Source organism: Bos indicus, chromosome 19 (assembly GCF_029378745.1).
Source record: "Bos indicus isolate NIAB-ARS_2022 breed Sahiwal x Tharparkar chromosome 19, NIAB-ARS_B.indTharparkar_mat_pri_1.0, whole genome shotgun sequence".
Lineage (NCBI taxonomy): Eukaryota > Metazoa > Chordata > Mammalia > Artiodactyla > Bovidae > Bos > Bos indicus.
Genome location: NC_091778.1, coordinates 14,980,621 through 15,000,348, shown reverse-complemented (window position 1 = coordinate 15,000,348; position 19,728 = coordinate 14,980,621). Strand labels below are relative to the sequence as shown.

Sequence of the window (19,728 nt, the reverse complement as noted above, 5' to 3'; positions counted from 1 at the left end):
GCCTTTACAACCACTCACCTCCGCAAACGGAAACTGGCATCAAACCTTTAGGACTTATCTTCATGTTTTTTTCTCCTAAACTGAAAGTTTTTGATACTGGCTAGGGCGTGTATCCAGATCTGGACGTCATCACTATCAACAAACTGATATGAGTCATCAGCGTTTTACCGTTGAAAAACAGTCCCACGTGATTCAGGGATCTATTCATTAGAAACATAGCATTCAAGCACCTGGAAATTACCCTTCCTCTTCAATTGATGTTAGGCCCTCATTAGAATTCTAAGCCCCAATTTAGCCATTGTGTTTAAGAAAGATGTGGAGAAATTAAAAATGCATAGTGAGGAGAAGGATAACAGTGATGAAAGCAGTGTTTTTCTCAGTTTCTGCCTTCAGTATTGCAGTGGCATCAGTTATAACATGAGGAACACAAATTTGGAGGAGAAATGAGATTCTGTTTCAGATCTGCTTTGCAACCTGCATATGGGAATGACATAAATAAGTCTGAAGCTAAGAGGAGAGACCAGGGCTAAAACGATTTAACTGTATTAGAACTGTTTCTTTGGATGTAGGTTTTCTTTGTAACCTCAGTACCCAGAAGAACTTCCTGGACAAATATTTGCAAAATGAGCAGGTAAAAGCAAAGGCATGCATGAAGTCCTCAGGCAAAAGAAAGATTGTGTAAGGTAAAAAGAGGTGATGTCCAGTTTATGCTTTCACCAGAGGGCCACACACCTGAACATGACCTCTGAGTAGGGTGATAAGTCCCGATTTACTCAGAACAGTCCTGGTTTATACCTATTATCCCCCTATAATTAGCGAGGTTGCATTTCCCTCTTAGAAGTGTCTCTGTACAGTAAATTATATGGTCACTCTTTGAAGAAGGCCCTTCAGGGTCCAATGTCTTTCTCTTTCTTTGTCATTATTGCCCCCATCTTACTCTTCATTCTCCCACCAGGTAGAAGCACCTCCTTTTGCCCCTAGGCACTACTTCCAAGTTTCCTTTGCTAAGGTACCTTCACTTCAACTTAGACTTCATTTCCTCAGGTACATCTCTTCTGCCCTCCCCAGGTCTGGATCGGGTATCCCTCTTGCATGCTTCCAGTGATCTGTGCTTAACCTGTGCTAGGAGAGACAACTCAGTACCTTGTTGCTCCCTCACTAAGCACTGTCTGTCAAGGAACCTGAAAAAAACAACTCTTGTCCTCTTAAAGACAGAAAGTTACATTAATAATATTAAGACCAGTCCCTGTTGAACTAATATTTTTATAAAGAGTGACCTTCAGGACAGACTAATAGCACCTTCTCCAAGCCCTTCCATTCTTCACTAACTAAGGAGGTTGACCTTTTTTTTTTTTTTAGGAGGTTGACTTTTGAACTCAAATCCCAACAAGGAAAATTCCATCCTCCCATCAGGCTCTGTAACGTGGCTACCATTGATTGAGTCCAAAATCTGCCCCAAACTCCTCTCCCACTACTTAATCGCAGTGGTTAGAATCCGAAGTGCAGTTGCTGAGCCTTCCTCTCTGTGAAAATGATAGTCATTTCTAGTTACTATGTCCTGAGTGCCGAAAGACTAGAAACTTGATCTCCTCTTTTATTTATTTTTCTTGTATCTAAGGTGGCTGTTTGTAGTGTGGTATACAAATAGATAAGAACAGAGCATCTAAAAATCTAGCCATGCTTTCCCCATTTCAACTTCCTTCCCTTTAAACTCAGATAATGCCAGTCAATGTAAATTAGCCAGAGATTTAGTTCCGGGAGCAGAGCTCTGTGCCAAATACAAGGTCTCTTAAAGACAAGGAGTTTTCTGTGATGCACTTAGTAGACAGGGCTCCACTCCACCAAAGGCCTGAGCCCAGGAATTGCAGCTCCTTAGGGCTCAGCTCTTTTGAGTTCACACACTAGGAGCCTAGCGTGCTGCAGTCCATGGGGTCACAAAGAGTTGGACGCAACTTAACAACTGAACAACAACAACAAAAAACTGACTCCACTATGGCCCAGCTCACGGCTGGTCCAGCCTCTTTGGCCTCTGTTGCTGCCTCTGCCATTCAGGAGCATTTCGATCCTCTTGTTTTCATTGGCTCCGTCCCTCCATAGCTTTCTCCTTTGATGGCCACCCTAGTCAAAGGAGTTAGCGAATATTAGTATTCCTTCTAGGAGGTTCCTAGATTGCTTTTATTTTTTTAATTAATTAATTTTAAAATTATTTATTTATTTTTGGCTGTGCTGGGTCTTGGTTACTTCGGGTGGATTTTCTGTTGCAGAGAGTGGAGGCTTCTGTTCGTTGCAGTACACAGGCTTAGTGCAGTGACTTCTGTGGTTGCGGAGCACAGGCTCTAGGGCTCAAAGGTTTCAATAGTTGTGGCACATGGGCTCAGTTGTTTCGTCGCGTGTGGGATCTTGCAGGACCAGGGATTGAACCTGTGTCCCTTGCCTTGACAGGCAGATTCTTAACCATTGGACCACCAGGGAGGTCCCTTTTTTTTTTTTAATTTACTTTTATTGAAGTATGGTAGAATTACAGTGTTGTGTTAATTACTGCTGTACAGCAAAGTGACTCAGTTACACATATATATACACATAAACACATTCTTTTTCATATTCTTTTCTATTACATTTTATCAGAGTATTGAATATAGTTCTCTCTGCTATACAGAAGGACCTTGTTATTTATCCATCCTATATATACTAATTTGCATCTGCTAATCCCAGACTCCCACTCTTATTCTTTTCCTCCCCACTCCCACTTCGCCACCGCCAGTGTATTCTCCGTGTCCCTGATTTAGGTTCATTTGCTAGACTGCTCTTCTCACTTGATCACCCTCAACCATGACCATTCTGTCAAGGAAGGATTGAAGTACCTTTGCTAATCTACTTAAAGAAATCTAAGGTCTGCATACTGTTGTTTCTCTACACAGTGGTGTATCTGGGGTGCTTCTGCATAAGTAAGGGTGCCCTAAAGTTTCCAGGTGGCGCTAGTGGTAAAGAACCCGCCTGCCAATGCAGGAGACATAAGAGACATGGTTTTAATCCCTGGGTTGGGAAGATCTCCTGGAGAAGGACATGGCAAACCTGCTCCAGTATTCTTGCCTGGAGAATCCCATGGACAGAGGAGCCTGGTGGGCTACACTCCATAGGGTCACACAGAGTCAGACACAACTGAAGTGACTTAGCACTCATGCAGAGATCTCAAAGGTGAGCAAGAAGGGGACAAGTTCTGCTAAAGGACCCCACTACAACCCATTCTTCAGATAAGTAAAAATGAGGTGCAGAGAGGTAAAACCTCTTACCCTAAGTCCTTCAGTTCCTAGGTAGTACAGCCAGAATTAAAATCATGTCTGTCCAAATGTAGCTAATAAACTCCCGCTGGCTATTCAAGCTGCAAAGTTAGCAAGTTTTAGGATTTTCATAATCCCAGGGCCATTAAGCCTGATTTTCATGAATCTAGCCCTTTGCTACCCATCTCTTCTGCTTCTTCCTCACCTCACTGACATTTTTAATTTTTGGCTATACTGTGTAGCTTGTGGGATCTTAGTTCTCCTGTCAGGGATGGAACCTGGGCCCTGGCAGTGAGAGTGCCAAGTCCTAACCATTGGACTGGCAGGCAGTTCCCTCCCTGTCTTCTTTTTGATCTCTGTAATGCACAGGATGTCTCTTGGAACAGCAGGTCTGGGGTAGGATCTGAAAAGCTAGGTGAACCAGAAATGTCTATTGCTGAATGACTCCTGTTTACCTGGAAAATTTTAAATGCCTACCAGGCAGCCTAGCTGCATGCCTTTCAGCCTGATGGACAAGGCCTCCACCTTTTGGCTTTCCAAACAGACTCCTAAAGTGTTCTGTGTAATTTGATGACAGGCAGTCTATACTCTTGCAACCAACAAGTACATGTTTGAAACATGAATTGTTAGAAACCAATTAATATAATTGAAAAGGTATGTAGTTTGAAAGAAGGCTTCAGGAAAGAAGCCTTTCCTGAATTTGAATCCTGTTCCACCCTTGACAACCTTCAAGCATTTAGGCAAATTATTACCTTTTTGTGCCTCTTTTCTCCTCATACATAAAATGAAAATAATACTTAATTTATAAGACTCTTATAAGGATATGATGGTGTATGTATAGTACCTAATTCATGGTGGGGGTCAAATAAATTATAATTGTGGTTTTAATTTTAATTCCAAAAGTGCTCCATAGTATGACCTTGGGACTTGCTTAGAAGTTATTTTAGGCTATGTTGGCTAGTGGTCAGCATTAGAATATTTTTGTTATTTGAATCAAGAACTATCTTCTGGAAACCTGTAGGTTTCTTAAACACTGAGCAATTAAACAGAATTTTCTTTTGCTGCATGCTTCTTTTTCTTTTAAAACAATTGAGTAATGAGTTTGACTTTTTTAAGTCAAACCAGAATACTGGAGTGGGTAGCCTTTCCTTTCTCCAGGGAATCTTCCCAACCTAGGGATCGAACCCAGGTCTCTCGCACTGCGGGCAGATTCTTTCCCAGCTGAGCCACAAGGGAAGCCCAAGAATACTGAAGTGGTTAGCCTATCCCTTCTCCAGCAGATCTTCCCCACCCAGGAATCGAACCAGGGTCTCTTGCATTACAGGCGGATTCTTTACCAATTGAGCTATCAGGGAAGCCCTTTTAATTCAGTTATTTTGGCTGCACTGAGCCTTTGTTGTTGAATAGGCTTTCTCTAGTTGCGGAGAGCAGGGGCTACTCTCTAGTAGCGGTGTGCGGGCTTCTCACTGTGGTGGCTTCTCTGGTTGCAGAGCATGAGCCTTAGAGCTCACGGCCTTCAGTGGTTGTGTCACCTAGGCTGAGTAGTTGTGGCTCTCAGGCTCTAGAGTGCAGGCTCCATAGTCGCTGTGCACGGGCTCAGTTGCCCTGAGGCATGTGGAACCTTCCGGGACCAGGGATCGAACCCATGACCCCTGCATTGGCAGGTGGATTCTTAACCACTGGACCACCAAGGAAGTCTCACTGCCTTCTTCTTTAGCATCTTCCTCACTATACAAAACTAAAGAAGGTGTACGTTATCTTGCAGGTCATAGGGCAAGTGTATAGTTGCAATCAAGGATAGCTAATCAGGCTTACCTCAAATGCAGGACACACTCAGGAGCTCTGTCTCATTTAATTGATGTAAATAGTGTACAGACTTATGCATTACAAGCAATTAACTATAAAAATGTTCTATAGAGTACTACTGTAATCAAATAAAACTCACAAGGTTACTCTGATGCATATTTAATGATACATATAATTGTTATTGTGCTGCATGATAATTAAACCTTAAATGTTAAGCTGTTTACATAAATGGTCTAACCAGTTGTTTTTATGCAGCGAAACACATTATTTAGTGTTTGCTCACTTTATTAATTTTCTGGAATCTATAATCATGCCAAGGACAGCAGTTTTCCCTGAAGCACTTTACTATTAAATCATGCACTCATACACACACAAACATACTCTTCAAAATGACACAGCAGTATTGTCTCCCTACCTGACACTAAAAATAGCTACTTTGCAAGGTTCTTCGTGGGCTTCTCAGGTGGCACTCGTGGTAAAGAAGCCGCCTGCCAATGCAGGAGACCCAAGAGATGCGAGTTCAATCTCGGGATCGGGAAGATCCCGTGGAGTAGGAAATAGGATTCTTGCCTGGAAAATTCCATGAACAGAGAAGCCTGATGGGCTACAGTCTGTGGGGTCATAAAGAGTCAGACACAACTTGGCACACACACAGTGCAAGGCTCTTTGTATATACTTTCTCATTTCAGTCCTTAAAAATCTCTTAAGGGAGGTGTTGTTACTCCCATTTTTACTGGTGCAGAAATTGATGCTCAGAGAATGGAAGCAGGCAGCGTAGTAGAGGTTCAGACTTCTGTTACCAGCCTCTAGACTTTATACGACCTCAGAAGGTAGTGCACCCCAGCAGAGATATGTCAAGTTTCTTTTTTTTTTTTTAGAAAATAGAATGGCTCTTTAGAAATATGGAATATGTACGCACGTCCAAAAGGAGAAGAAGTCAGCCTTCAAGAGGGAGGGATTAGTTAATAATGGAAGAACTGGAACCTGTTGAAGCTGATTTTCTTATGCCCATTCAAGGAAGAGAGTCTTAGCCAACAAATTTTAAGCATTTTATATATATGTGTGTGTATATATATATGTGTGTAAATATATGTGTGTGTATATATATATGTGTGTATATATGTATGTGTATATATATGTGTGTGTATATATGTGTGTGTGTGTATGTATATATATATATATGGGCCTCCCAGGTGGCACTAGTGTAGAGAACCCACCTGCCAATGCAGGAGACTTAAGAGATGCAGGTTCGATCCCTGGGTGGGAAAGATCCCCTGGAGGAGGACATGGCAACCCATCCAGTATTCTTGCCTGGAGAATCACATGGACAGAGGAGCCTGGTAGACTACACAGTCCTTGGAGTTGCAGAAGAGTGACTGAGCGACTAAGCACACACACACACACACACACACACACGTAATAAAACAGGCTCTGCCCTTGAAAAGAAGCTCGGTGTCCAGTGGAGAGATGGGCAGCAGATAGTTACAATACAAGGTAATATGTGCTGTAACAGTGATGTGCTAGTACACTGAGGGCTCCGAGAAGAGATCGGCCAATTCTAGGGAGAATTAAGGGGTAGGTCTCTGGGAAGTGATGAGATAAGTCTTAGAGAAGAATGGGAAGGAAATTCCAAACGGATTAAATTACCCAAAGAAGCATGAGATAGCACGATCAGTTTGGTCTGTGTAATTGGAGTATAGAGAGCAAGAAAGGCGAGCCATTGACTGTGAAGCTGCATGGTGCACAGGGGTCAGACCAGAGCAGGCTTCAGATGTTACTCCAGAGGCTGTGGCGAGCCAGTAGGGTATTTTGAGTCGGGGAGTGGTAATAACTAATCTGGTTTTAGATCTAGCTCTCTGGCAGTGATGTGGACTAAAAGGTGGCAAAAGGAAAGACCAGGAATTTCAGAAGTCCAAGTAAGAGATGATGAGGGCTTGAACTAACATGGTTGGAATGGGGATGAGGAAAAGTAAATGGATTTAAGGTGTTTAAGAAGTAATGGAGGGGAATTCCATGGTGCTTCCATGGCTAGGTCTTTGTGCTCTCAGCTGCCATGGGCCCAAGTTTGATCCCTGGTTGGAAAACTAAAATCCTACCGGTCGAGTGTTGTGTCTAAAATAGTAATCGTTAATAGTAATAGTGTGGGGTGGGGAGGAGTAAGTTGGTAGGATTAAAGATGATTCTCAAATGTCCAACTCAGGTAACTGGGTGGATGATGGCACTTCTAACCAAGAGAGGGACCATAGGGCAAACAGACACAAAGAGGGAAAGGGCAGGTTTGTTCTGTAAACTTTGAGTTTGAGGTGTTTGCAGCAATGGTACCCCACTCCAGTACCCTTGCCTGGAAAATCCCATGGACGGAGGAGCCTGGTAGGCTACAGTCCATGGGGTCGCAAAGAGTCCGACTGAGAAACTTCACTTTCACTTTTCACTCTTATGCATTGGAGAAGGAAATGGCAACCCACTCCAGTGTTCTTGCCTGGAGAATCCCAGGGACAGGGGAGCCTGGTGGGCTTCCGTCTATGGGGTCACACAGAGTCGGACAGGACTGAAGTGACTTAGCAGCAGCAGGCTGTACAGGTGATGTTCAGTTGGCAGATTCTAAAGCTAAAAGAGAAGACTTCCCTGGTCATCCAGAGGTTAAGTATCTGTTTCCCAGTACAGGGAACATGGGTTCAATCCCTGATCCGGAAAGAATCCTCAAGCCTCAGAGCAACTACGCCTCTGTGCCACAACTACTATGCCAGTGCTCCAGAGCCCACTCGCGGCAACTACTGAAGCCCTTGTGCCTAGATCCTGTGCTCCGCAGCGGGAGGAGCCACTGCAATAAGTCTGCAACTGCAGCTAGCAAGTAGTCCCCGCTCTCTGCAGCTTGAGAAAACCCATGCCCAGGAACGAAAACTCAGTGCAACCAAAAATAAATTAAAAATAAAAAGCTAAAGGAGAGATCTGGGTCAGAGAGACAGATTAGGAAATCAGCACAAATCTGGGAATTTTGAAGTCATGGGAGAGGATGAGATTGTCTCAGCTCATTGAATAGAAAAAGAAAAGAAAGGTGAAGAGTAGAAACTTGAATGACAATGACAGGAAAGACACAGAGGAAGAGCCCTTAGTCTAGAAAAGAAGTAGATTGAATAGAGAGAAGTGATAGTAAAGATGGGGAGTGGGAGGCAGTCAGCAGAGCATTAAGACCCTCTAGGCTCTAGGGACTTCCCTGGTGGTCCAGTGGTTAAGAATCCACCTTGCAATGAAGGGGACATGGATTTGATCCCTGGTCGGGGAACTTAGACCCCACATGCCTCAGGGCAACTAAGCCCAAGCCACAAATATCGAGTCCATGCCCTGCAGTGAAAGATCCCACATGACACAACTAAGACCCAACCCAGTCAAATTAATTAGTTAAGTATTAATTTTAAAAAGACCATATAGGCTCTGCTGCTGCTAAGTCACTTCAGTCGTGTCCGACTCTGTGCGACCCCATAGACGGCAGCCCACCAGGCTTCCCTGTCCCTGGGATTCTCCAGGCAAGAACACTGGAGTGGGTTGCCATTTCCTTCTCCAGTGCATGAAAGTGAAAAGTGAAAGTGTAAGTCACTCAGTCGTGTCTGACTCTTCGCAACCCCATGGATTGCAGCCCACCAGGCTCCTCTGCCCATGGGATTTTCCAGGCAAGAGTACTGGAGTGGGGTGCCATTGCCTTCTCCAATATAGGCTCTAAATAACTGAAAATATTGTGCTTCCCACATAATTTAAAACTATTGAGAGTTCCCTGGCGGCCCAGTGGCTAGGACTTAGTGCTTTCACTGCCGTGAACCAGAGTTCAATCCCTGCTCAGGAGGCAGATCCTGCAAGCCACATGACATGGCCTAAATAAATAAATCTGTAAAAAAAAAAAAATGTATAAGCTTTAGGGACTTCCCTGGTGGTCCAGTGGCTAAGACTCCATGCTCCCAATGCAGGGGCCCACGTTTGATCAGGGAACTAGATCCCACGGGACACAGGTAAAAATCCCGAATGCCACAACTAAGACCAGGCACAGCTAATGAATAAATAAACAATATTTTAAAATATCGTAAGCTATAGAATAGATGTAAGGGAAGTCCAACAAAGTTCTGGTTTGTCTATGGTGACCTCTTTGATTATATCCTCGCTATCTTTATTTCAGTGCCCTTGATCTGCTAGTGTCCTAAATACATGTTTATACACCTACTCAGTAATCTAACAGCATAGCACTGAGAATACATCAAAGTGGATCAGTCAATGATGCCAAGTACCACAGAGAAGTCAAAGATAAATGTGAAAATGTGCCCACTGGAACAAAAAGAAATAGTACCAATTATTCCAGCATATGAAGACTCCCATACTAGTGGAAGAGGAAAGTCCAGAAGTAAACCAAAATACATACAGGAATTAGTATATGCTAAAGATGGACTACTCAATAAATGGCACAGACAACTGGACAACCATCTGGGGTAAAACTAAATGTCAGTTTATCTCACACCAGGGTAAACTCCAAATGGATTAAATATTTAAATAAAAATTAAAAACTGTAAAAGAAAATATGAGAAAATTCCTTTATAACCTTACTGTGGGGAAGGGAAATCTTTCTAACTATGACCCAGAATGTAGAAGGCATAAAAGGAGAGGTTAATAATTTAACCACACAACACTCAAAATTTCTGCAGAACGACATAACATTTTAAAGCAATGTCAACACATATATAGAAGATGGAAAAGAATGTTTGCAACTCATATCATAAAGAATAGTCCCCCTAATATAAGGAAATAGCTAAGAGATCAGCCACCCAAGACAAATATCAATGAAGATATAAATCGACAGGGCTTATGTGTTGTGATTAAGAGCATAGAGATTAAGGTCAATGACTTATATTGGAATCCCAGCTGTCTCCACTTATTCGCTCTGTGACCTTGGGCAAGTCTCAGATCATCGGTTTTCTATAAAATGCAGGTAATTGTAGCTACCTCAGAGGTTTAAGTGAGATGAAGGCCAGGTTAGTGACTCATGGTGATAGAAGGAAGGACACAGGGGAGATCTGGGTTCTAAATTTCTAGTATCTGGGATCCTTGAAATAAAGAGATTCAGGGAAGAGAAACCATTCAATTCTCATATGTCTCTTCTTCCATTAAGGGCAGTTATTAATATTTACTAAGCCCCTCTAAGTGTTAGACACAGCCCTAGGCCTAAGGATAGAAGATAAATGCAAGCAAGACAGACCTGGCCTTGGTCCTCAGTGTAGCTTACTTCTGTGAGAGAGGTGTCAGTCAAATGCCACAGAAATACATCATTACAAACAGATGCATACCATGAAGGAAATGGGGAACTTCCCTGGTGATTCAGTGGCTAAGACTCTGTGCTCCCAATGCAGGGGGCACGTTCAGTCCAGGTCAGGAAGCTAGATCCCACACGCTGCAATGAAAAGATCCTGCATGCCACAGCTATGGCCTGCACAGCTCCCCAGAAAGCAGGAGGGGGGGCAGAAAGTAGGAGAACTGGGTGGAGTTTGGGAGATCAAGGAGGGCTATATATATTTTTTTATGACTGCGTTGCGAAACTTGTGAATCCCCCTAATATAAGGAAATAGATAAGAGATAAGCCACCCAAGAGAAATACCAATGAAGATTTAAATTGACAGGGCTCTACCAAGTAGTACCCCGACCAGAGATTGAAGCTGAGCCACTACAGTGAAAGCGCCGAGTCCTAACCACTGGACCACCAGGGAAGTCTCAAGGGGGGCTCTATTAAGGAGATTCTATCAATCCATGAAATTAAAAGATGCTTGCTCCTTGGCAGAAAAGCTATGACAAACCTAGACAGCGTATTAAAAAGCAGAGACATCACCTTGCTGACAAAGGTCCATCTAGTCAAAGCTATGGTTTTCTAGTGGTAATGTATGGATGTGAGAGTTGGACCATAAAGAAGGCTGAGCACCGAAGAATTGATGCTTTTGAACTGTGCTGTTGGAGAAGACTCTTGAGAGTCCCTTGGACAGCAAGGAGATCCAACCAGTCAATCCTGAAGGAAATCAACCCTGAATATTCATTGGAAGGATGATGCTGAAGCTGAAGATCCAGTACTTTGGCCACCTGATGTGAAGAGCCAACTCATTGGAAAAGACCCTGATGCTAGGAAAGACTGAGGGCAGAAGGAGAAGGGGGAAACAGAGGATGAGATGGTTGGATGGTATCACCGACTCAATGGACATGAGTTTGAGCAAACTCCAGGAGACGGTAGAGGACAGGGAAGCCTGGCATGCTGCAGTCCATGGGGTTGCAGAGAGTCAGATGCGACTTAGCAACTGAGCAATCAATCCAATATCTGAAATTTGACTAGGTGTTGAATAGGCAAATAGTAAAGAAGGGGAAGGTGAGATGAGGAAGTGGAAACAGTGTTCCAGGCAGAGGGGACAGTGGGGACCCTAAGGGAAGGAAGAAGGCAGCTAGTCCACTGTGGCTGTAGCTGGAGTAAAGGAATGAGTGAGGGGAGATGAGACTGGACAAGGGGGCAGACTGGACAATGGATGGCCTTGACAGTCTTAAAATGTAATCTTTCTTACGGTGGCCTAGTTGATTAACATTGGCAGTCAACAGTATTAAGGATTTGGAGTTTTCCTGAAAGCAGTGGAAAGTCCCTAGATGTTTTTTAGCTGAAGTGCAGCAAGATCTAATTTGCACTGTGGATAGCGAACTCTGGCTGCAGGGTGGACCTGTGTTAAAGTTGAAGAGACACGTGAGAGTGGCCTTGGGAAGGCCGTGGTGGTTCAGACCCGTGAGATGCTCCCTAGCCTACCTGTTCCCTCGTGTTACTTTAGCAGAAGACAAGCTTTTATTCTTACATAGTAGATCTGCATTGTGTGTTACCTATTATTATTATCTTCAGTGAGAGATGTGCTCAGTCACTCAGTCATCCCGACTCTTTGAGGCCCCATGGGCTGTAGCCTGCCAGCCTCCTCTGCCCATGGAATTTTCCAGGGAAGAGTACTGGAGTGGGGTGCTATTCTCTACTCCGAGGAATCTTCTCAACCCAGGGATGGAACCTGCGTCTCTTGCGTCTCCTGCATTCGCAGGCGGATTCTTTACCACTAGAACCACCTGGGAAGCTCTCATGTTAGAGGTAAAAGGCTTAAAATTAATCCACTAGGAAGAACAAGCACGTTGGAGTGATTTCATGGGAAGTATAGCCCCGAGAAACGTGATTTTCTTTTAGATCGGAAGAAGAGAGCTAAAAGGGTAAACAGTGGTGATTTCACAACAGAGAGAAGACCAGAGAGAATTCTCTAATGTCATGTTGCTTTGGCACATAGGCTGTCTGTTCTGCCAAAGTTCACCTTCTCCATGCTTAGACAAATAAAAATGTTAGGCAAAGGTACTTTATGGCTCACTCTGGGAGCTCAGTGCTTTTTAGTGTGAAATAGGCCCAGGAGTTTAGATATTGCTGCAGGTTGCATTTCTTTTCAATACCATGGAGTCGTTATAAATGCCTAGGAAAGCAATATCTGAATAAATCACTCTGGAATTGAACCTGTGTATTGCTTAGCTGGTTTAATTTCAGAATAAGACAATGGCAGATACTAGTAGTTTTTTGAGAGATGCCCTTTTCTTTGGCTGCTGTTAAGAACTGAATAGAGTTGAGGCAGGCTGACGACCCAGCTGCCTTATTTTGTCACGGATATGCTGGCAAAGCAGAGTCCTTCAAGGTGGGAATTCTTGAAGTCCTTCCAAGGAATATGCTCAGTTTTGTGGGACTTCAAAACATAAGCATCAGTAGCTTAAAAAAATTTTTTTTAATTAAAAAAATTTATTTTATATTGGAGTATAGCTGGTTAACACTGTTGTGATGGTTTCAGGTGGACAGCAAATGGACTCAGCCATACATATACATGTATCCATTCTCTCCCAAACTCCCCTGCCATCCAGGCTGCCACCTAACACATTGAGCAGAGTTCCATGTGCTATGCAGGAGGTTCTTGTTGGTTATCCATTTTAAATATAGCAATGTGTACACTTCCATCCCAAACTCCCTAACTATCCCTTCCTCCCGTCCTTCCCCCTGGTGACCGTAAGTCTGTTCTCTAGGTCTGTGAGCCTGTTTCTGGTTTGTAAGTTCATTTGTTTCATTTCTTTTTAGATTCCACATATAAAGGAGGTCATGTGCTATGATATTTCCTTTTCTCTGTCTGACTTAATTCACTCAGAATGACAATCTCTATGTCCATCCACGTTGCTGCGAACCAATAGCTTTTTAAATGCAGAAGTAAAAATGGAAACAGAATCTTGGAGCCAAATGGGACTCCCAGAGCTCCAGAGCCTGACAGGTGTTTATTTATTAATATGTGTAACTCTGCCTGGAGGGTTGTTTTATATTAGGAATATACTTTTGATTATACCATGTTTCACAGTCAGAGGATTAGTATCCCGAAATACAGCCAGAAATACAGGACTTCTATGACTCAATTAAAAAAACATCAACACAACAGAAGAAAAAGGAGAGGATATAAGCAAGCAAGAGAAAACCTGAAGGCAAGTAAATACATAGAAAGATGCTCAACCTCACCGTTAAGCAGACAAATGCACGTAGGAGCAATAAGAGACTACAGTCATCCATTGGCAAAAATGTTTAAGTCTGAGATTCCCAAATTAGGGAGGAGGTGGAACTAACTCTCACATTCATACATGACTACTAGAAAAATCATAGCTTTGACTATATGGTTCTTTGTCAGCAAAGTGATGTCTCTGCTTTTTAACATGCTAAGTTTGTCATAGCTTTTCTTCCAAGGAGCAAGCGACTTTTAAAATTTCATGGCTGGAGTCACTGTCTGCAGTGATTTTGGAGCCCAGGAAAATAAAATCTGTCACTATTTCTGCTTTTCCCCCTCTGTTTGCATTGATGTGATGGGACTGGATGTTATGATCTTAGTTTTTTGAATGTTCAGTTTTAAGCCAGATTTTTCACTCCCCTCTTTCACCCTCATCAAGAGGCTCTTCAGATCCTCTTCACTTTCTGCCATTAGCGTGATATCATTTGCATATCTGAGGTTGTATGATCATCTATGCCCTCTGCTCTTTTCAGAGGATGACATTAGCAGCTTTAACCACCGGATGGCGCACATTCATAAGAGTCTGGTCAAAGTGTTAGCGGCTCAGTCATGTCGAACTCTGTGACCCCATGGACTGAAGCTCACCAGCCTCCTCTGTCCATAGAATTCTCCAGGCAAGAATACTGGAGTGGGTAGTACAGACCAAGGTACAGCAGGTAAAAGAGGATCAGCCGTGAAAAGTCTTTTGGAGACTGAAACTCATGTACTATAGACATGGAATCCAATTCCCTAGCAGTGCAAATTAAGAGAAATGTTTAATATTGGATGACACAGAAAAAGGGAAAGGAAAAAGAAAAGTGTTGGAAGAAGGAGCAGGAAAAGAAAGATAAAGAGACAAAGGAGCATTGAGATAGAAGACTGTGAGTCTAGGAACTTTTCTGGTATTCTGGTGACTAAGACTCTGTGCTCCCAGTACAGGGGACCCAGGTTCAAGCCCTGGTCAGGGAATTAGATCCTACATGCTGAAGCTAAGAGTTCACATGCCACAACTAAAGACCCCGTGTGCTGTAACTAAGACCCAGCACAGCAAAATAAATGAGTAAAAATAAATATTTTTAAGAATATATATATATATTTTTAAAGATTGTAAGTCTAGAGAGATGAATTCAAGTGTGAAACCAACAGTTGCAGGTTGGGCCCTCATTGGTTTGCATCCACCTGGTGACCAATAGCAAGTTTGATGTAAAAGTAAAGGTTACCTCATTTTCTTCTGTTAATAAAAAGTCACTTATGCCACCCTCAGCTATCCATTTAGTGGTGTGGCATTGTCAACAATTTTTTCGAATGTGTACTATGATCATGGTGCTTTGTTGGTTACCAGGTAATACAGAGACGTACAAGTTAACATGAGGTTTCCCAGGTGGCTCAGTAGTAAAGAATCCTCCTGGCATTGCAGGAGATGCATGTTCAATCCCTGGGTTGAGAAGATCCCCTGGAGAAGGAAATGGCTACCCACTCCAGTATTCTTCCCTGGGAAATCCCATGGGCAGAGAAGCCTGGCAGGGTACAGTGCTTAGAGTTGCAGAAGAGTTGGACAGGACTTAGTGACTAACAGCAACAGGTTAATACAAACACAACAGGCTTCAAACAGAAGAACTGGGAAGTATGTATCAAAGGATAAAGAGCGGCCCAACAAAGCATGATGGCCATGGTGTGAACGCGGAAAGGAATCCTCTCTGAGAATGCAGGGGAAGGGCGGAGACGGGAGGTTTCTGGAAGGAGGGGGAGGAGGAACCATAAGACCATCGACCTGAACAGGTCAAAACAAAGAAGGGTTTCCGGCCATTAGTCGTAAGTCCATAGAGCAGGGAGTGCGCTGGCGGTTCAGTGGTTAGCACTCAGCGCTCCCACCGCAGGGGGCATGGTTCCATACCTGCTTGGGGACCCATCCTCGTGGTGTGGCCAAGAAAAAAGCTACATATATTAATAGCAACTCTTCCTTAGAAAATGTCTAGTTTTGTAGATTTTTCTTTTAAACAGATTTATTATTTGGGGCACCACGCTGTGCAGCATGTGGGATCTTAGTTCCCCAACCAGGGGTTGAACCCATGCCCCTTACAGTGGCATCTCAGAGTCTTAAGCACCGAACCACCAGGGAAGTCCTGGAAAATGGCTAGGTTGGGGCATGATGTAAGAAAAGTGCTTTAGATCAGAAACTACTGGACTGTGCTTAAGAAGTTTCCAAAATAAGAGGAGGACTTGGGATGGGGGGCAATGTACAGGGCTAGAATCCCCTTATGTCCCTCTCTGATTAGTAACCCCCTGGACTAGCCTAGGGGTGCAGAGAAGGAGGGGTGCTAGTGGCCTGCTCAGGCCTGTCAGAGGCCCAAAGATTCCTAGGTCACTGATTTTTAAAATCACAGGTATACCTTTATAAATGAAAAAATGGAAAAACCAAGGTACACAATTGTATATTTTAAGTGCTTATATTGAATAAAGTCATTGAATAAAGTCGTGCAGAAATACAGCTCTTTACTTAACGTCCTTTAGCAGTGGCAGCAAAAGTTAAATCGGAGATGTCTGTGAATGTGTTTTCTCTACCCGAAGCAACTGCCATCATTAGGCCTATCAAAAAGTACTGAGGGATTTCCCTGGTGGTCTAGTGGCGGACTCTGCATTCCCAATGCAAGGGGCCCAGGCTTGATCCCCAGTCAGGGAACTAGATCCCACATGCCACAACTAAAGAGGCCACATGCCTCAACTAAGACCCAGCATAGCCAAAAAGTAAAAACAACAAAAAAAATTGGGGTGACTCAGATTCTTAAAAAAGACGGAATGACTTTAAGGCCTGTCTAGCCTATGACTTGAAAAAAACACAACTTAACACTTGTGCTAACTGGAAATATGGTAGTAATAGTCACTTCCAGAGGAGTAATTGGCTCCCCAGAGAAATGGCATATTATCAAGTTGAGTTTATAGCTAAGCCTGTCGTGGTGACAGGAAGAATTGTGCCCCACTGTGAAGCGATCTGCAGAATACAGGTCACATCCCAAGGTCCGCCTGGGCATTCTCCCTTCCCTTCTTCTCTCTCCCCTATCTTTTGGTTGTCAAAGATCCCCAGTGGTAAGAAAATAGGAGATTGAAAATTGGTAACTGATTAGGCAGTCGGAAAATCCTCAGAGGGACCTTTCTTTGTCTGGGGAAACAAGTCCCCAGAGCAGTGTAAACAATTTTGATTCCATCGGTGAATCTCTGTAAAGAAAAGTCACTATACACGTTGCCTACATTATATTCTGGCAGAAGAGCTAATGAGTATAGACTTTGCTGCAAGTTTTATTGCCTGTTTCTGGATGAAAGCACTTTCTCTGGTGGATAAGCCTGGGAAGGTGGAGATGACTGTAGGCATCAGTCCTCAACCAAAAGCATGAAGTATGGAAAGCTTTTGATCATCCTCCCCAGTGGTCTTGGGAAGGAGCAGGCTTCTTCTCCCCTCCCCGACCCCCCCCCCCCCCCACAACCACCCCGCCGCTATTTCCTGGTTAGACTGACCCACAGATGGCAGGATAAACTGGAGGTGATGTTGTGCACCAATGGAGGGCAATGCTCATCTGTTCCAATGCCGGCCCCTGTGCCCTGTCCTCTCCACCCATCGTATTTTCAGAGAATGCTCTATGGAACTTTAGGGCACCCGCAGGATCTCTGGGCTTCCCCCGATGGCTCAGTGGTAAATAATCTGCCTGCAGTGCTGGAGACACAGGGGAGTGCGGGTTCAACCCTGGGTCGGGAAGATCCCCTGGAGGAGAAAATGTATTTCTTCCAGTATTCTTTTTTAATTTTTCATTCCAGTATTCCTGCCTGGAGAATCCCCATGGACAGAGGAGCCTGGTGGGCTACAATCCAAAGGATCACAAAGAATCAGACATGACTGAGCACACAAGCACAGGATCTCTAGGGCTTCCTTTAGAACTAGCATCTTCCATGCTTGGTTCCATCTCTTCAAGGCTCAGTTTGAGTATGAGATTGAGAGAGTCATTTCCTAGGCAGGTTGATAAGTCTAAGGTGTCCCCAAGGAGAGAGGGGTCTGGAATTCTCAAGAAGGAAGAAAGGACAAACTTTTTTTTTTCCCCTCTACATTCTTTAGGATTATATAACAATACTGTATCCTGCCTGAGGACAGTTTTTGGATTAAACCTTCTGGCTAGTTCTGTTATCTTAAAATGTAAATTATGGGAGTAGGTCTGGTGAAAGTGAAGTCGCTCAGCTATGTCTGACTCTTTGCAACCCCCATGGACTGTAGCCTACCAGGCTCCTCAGTCCTTGGAAATTTTCCAGGCAAGAGTACTGGAGTGGGTTGCCATTTCCTCCTCCAGGGGATCTTCCTGACCCAGGGATCGAACCTGGGTCTTCCGCATTGCAGGCAGACGCTTTACCATCTGAGCCCCCAGGGATTTACAACTTCCAGACATTCTTTGGATTCATTGGAGAGTATATAACTCCATTGCTAACACTAGCAAGCGTCTTTCTACCCACTTCTGATGTCTATGTCAGAAGCTTCCTCTATCTCCTTTATACTTTAATAAAACTTTATCACACAATTTACTTAGGTGCAGGTACATTTCACCAAAATGAAATGGAATGGTTTCAGACTTTTGAAAAGAAGCAGGACAAAAAAATAAATAGTAGGGGACTTCCCTGGTGGTCCAGTGGTTGACTCCATGCTTCTGCTGCTGGGTACATGGGTTCAATCTCTGGTTGGGGAACTAAGATCCCACACACTGCACAGTGCAGCCAAGAAATAAAACTCAAAAACACATTAAAAAAATAGTAAAAAAGAAAAAAAAAAGGAAAAGAAGCAGGACAACATCCTTCTTATCCCTTCTGCCAGTCCTCTTTCCACCTAAACTCTGTTTTAAGGTTAGCTGTCTCGTGCCATCATAAAAAAAGCATTTCCCAAAATGCAGTTTTTAGAGCACGAATTTGAGTTTTGTAATTTTGAATTTGTAAGCTTAGTCGTTGCAAAAATTCATCGTTAGGTAATACACAGTTATCTTAACGTTGAAAGTATCGATATGTTAGGTGACAATTTTTTAGAAAAATCTCTTGAATAAAACAATTTTTATGGTAAAATAAATAGAATATTCTTTGCTATACAAAATAGATTGTTTATGTTGTGTTTCACTGTCAAAACTCATATACACTGTAACCCACAGTTGTGAGTTTCATGAATAATTAAATTACAATGTATAAATGAAAATCTAATTTCATGATAAATTCTATACACTGAGCCTTTTTATTTTGGCTACATTGAGGCACACGTGCTCTTTGGCGTGGCGCACAGCTTGTCTCAAGTTGTGGCTCGTGGGCTCCAGAGCTCAGGCTCAGGAGGAGTTGTGGTGTAGCGGGCTCTCTGGTTTTTTGAGACTCAGGCTTAGTTGCCCTGAGGCATGTGGAATCTTAGTTCCTCAACCAAGAATCGAACCGGCATCCCCTGCATTGGAAGGTGGATTCCTAACCACTGGACCACCAGGGAAGTTCCATATAAACTGAGCCTTCCTTGGACTATCTCTTAGCTGAAGTAAGGGGAGGGAAGATACAACAGGTAAGAAATACAATAAATGTTGCATTCAGTTTTGTTTTTTTTTTTAAATCAGACTTTTCACCTTCTCACTAAACTCTGAGTGAGGTCAGGCTTGACTCTGAGCCATGCCTCTGTGAGAAAGAACATCATAATTGCGTTGCTCTGGATTGCTTGTGAATGTCTGCAGCTCACTGTGATGGTAGAGTATAATTCCACGTCAGGAATTCTGCATTATCAAGAGATCTTGTCTGGGTCCTGTTTGTATGCCCTTGGGGATGAGTCACGAGGAGGCCCTTTGGAATGCTCAGGGTCACGTTCCCTTCCAGTGCGTGGAGAGCTGGGGCACAAGTTTAAAGCCTGGTGAATGCCAGCGGGAAAACAGGAGCCCCACCCTCAGCTGGCTGAGAGCCAGTGCAGGAGGTCAGCTGAGAATCAGTGTGCCACACCGGGGGCTCCTTTGCTCAGTTCCTCGGAGACTGTGTTTAAACCTTTTGTCAAAGAGAGCAAAGTG

General features: G+C 43.5%; 1 protein-coding gene across 3 annotated transcripts in view; it reads left to right on the top strand.

The window, feature by feature from the left end:
- ACACA (acetyl-CoA carboxylase alpha) overlaps positions 1-19,728 on the top strand; it is a 286,531-nt gene that overhangs the window by 1,893 nt on the left and 264,910 nt on the right. The gene's annotated exons all lie outside the window — the stretch shown is intronic.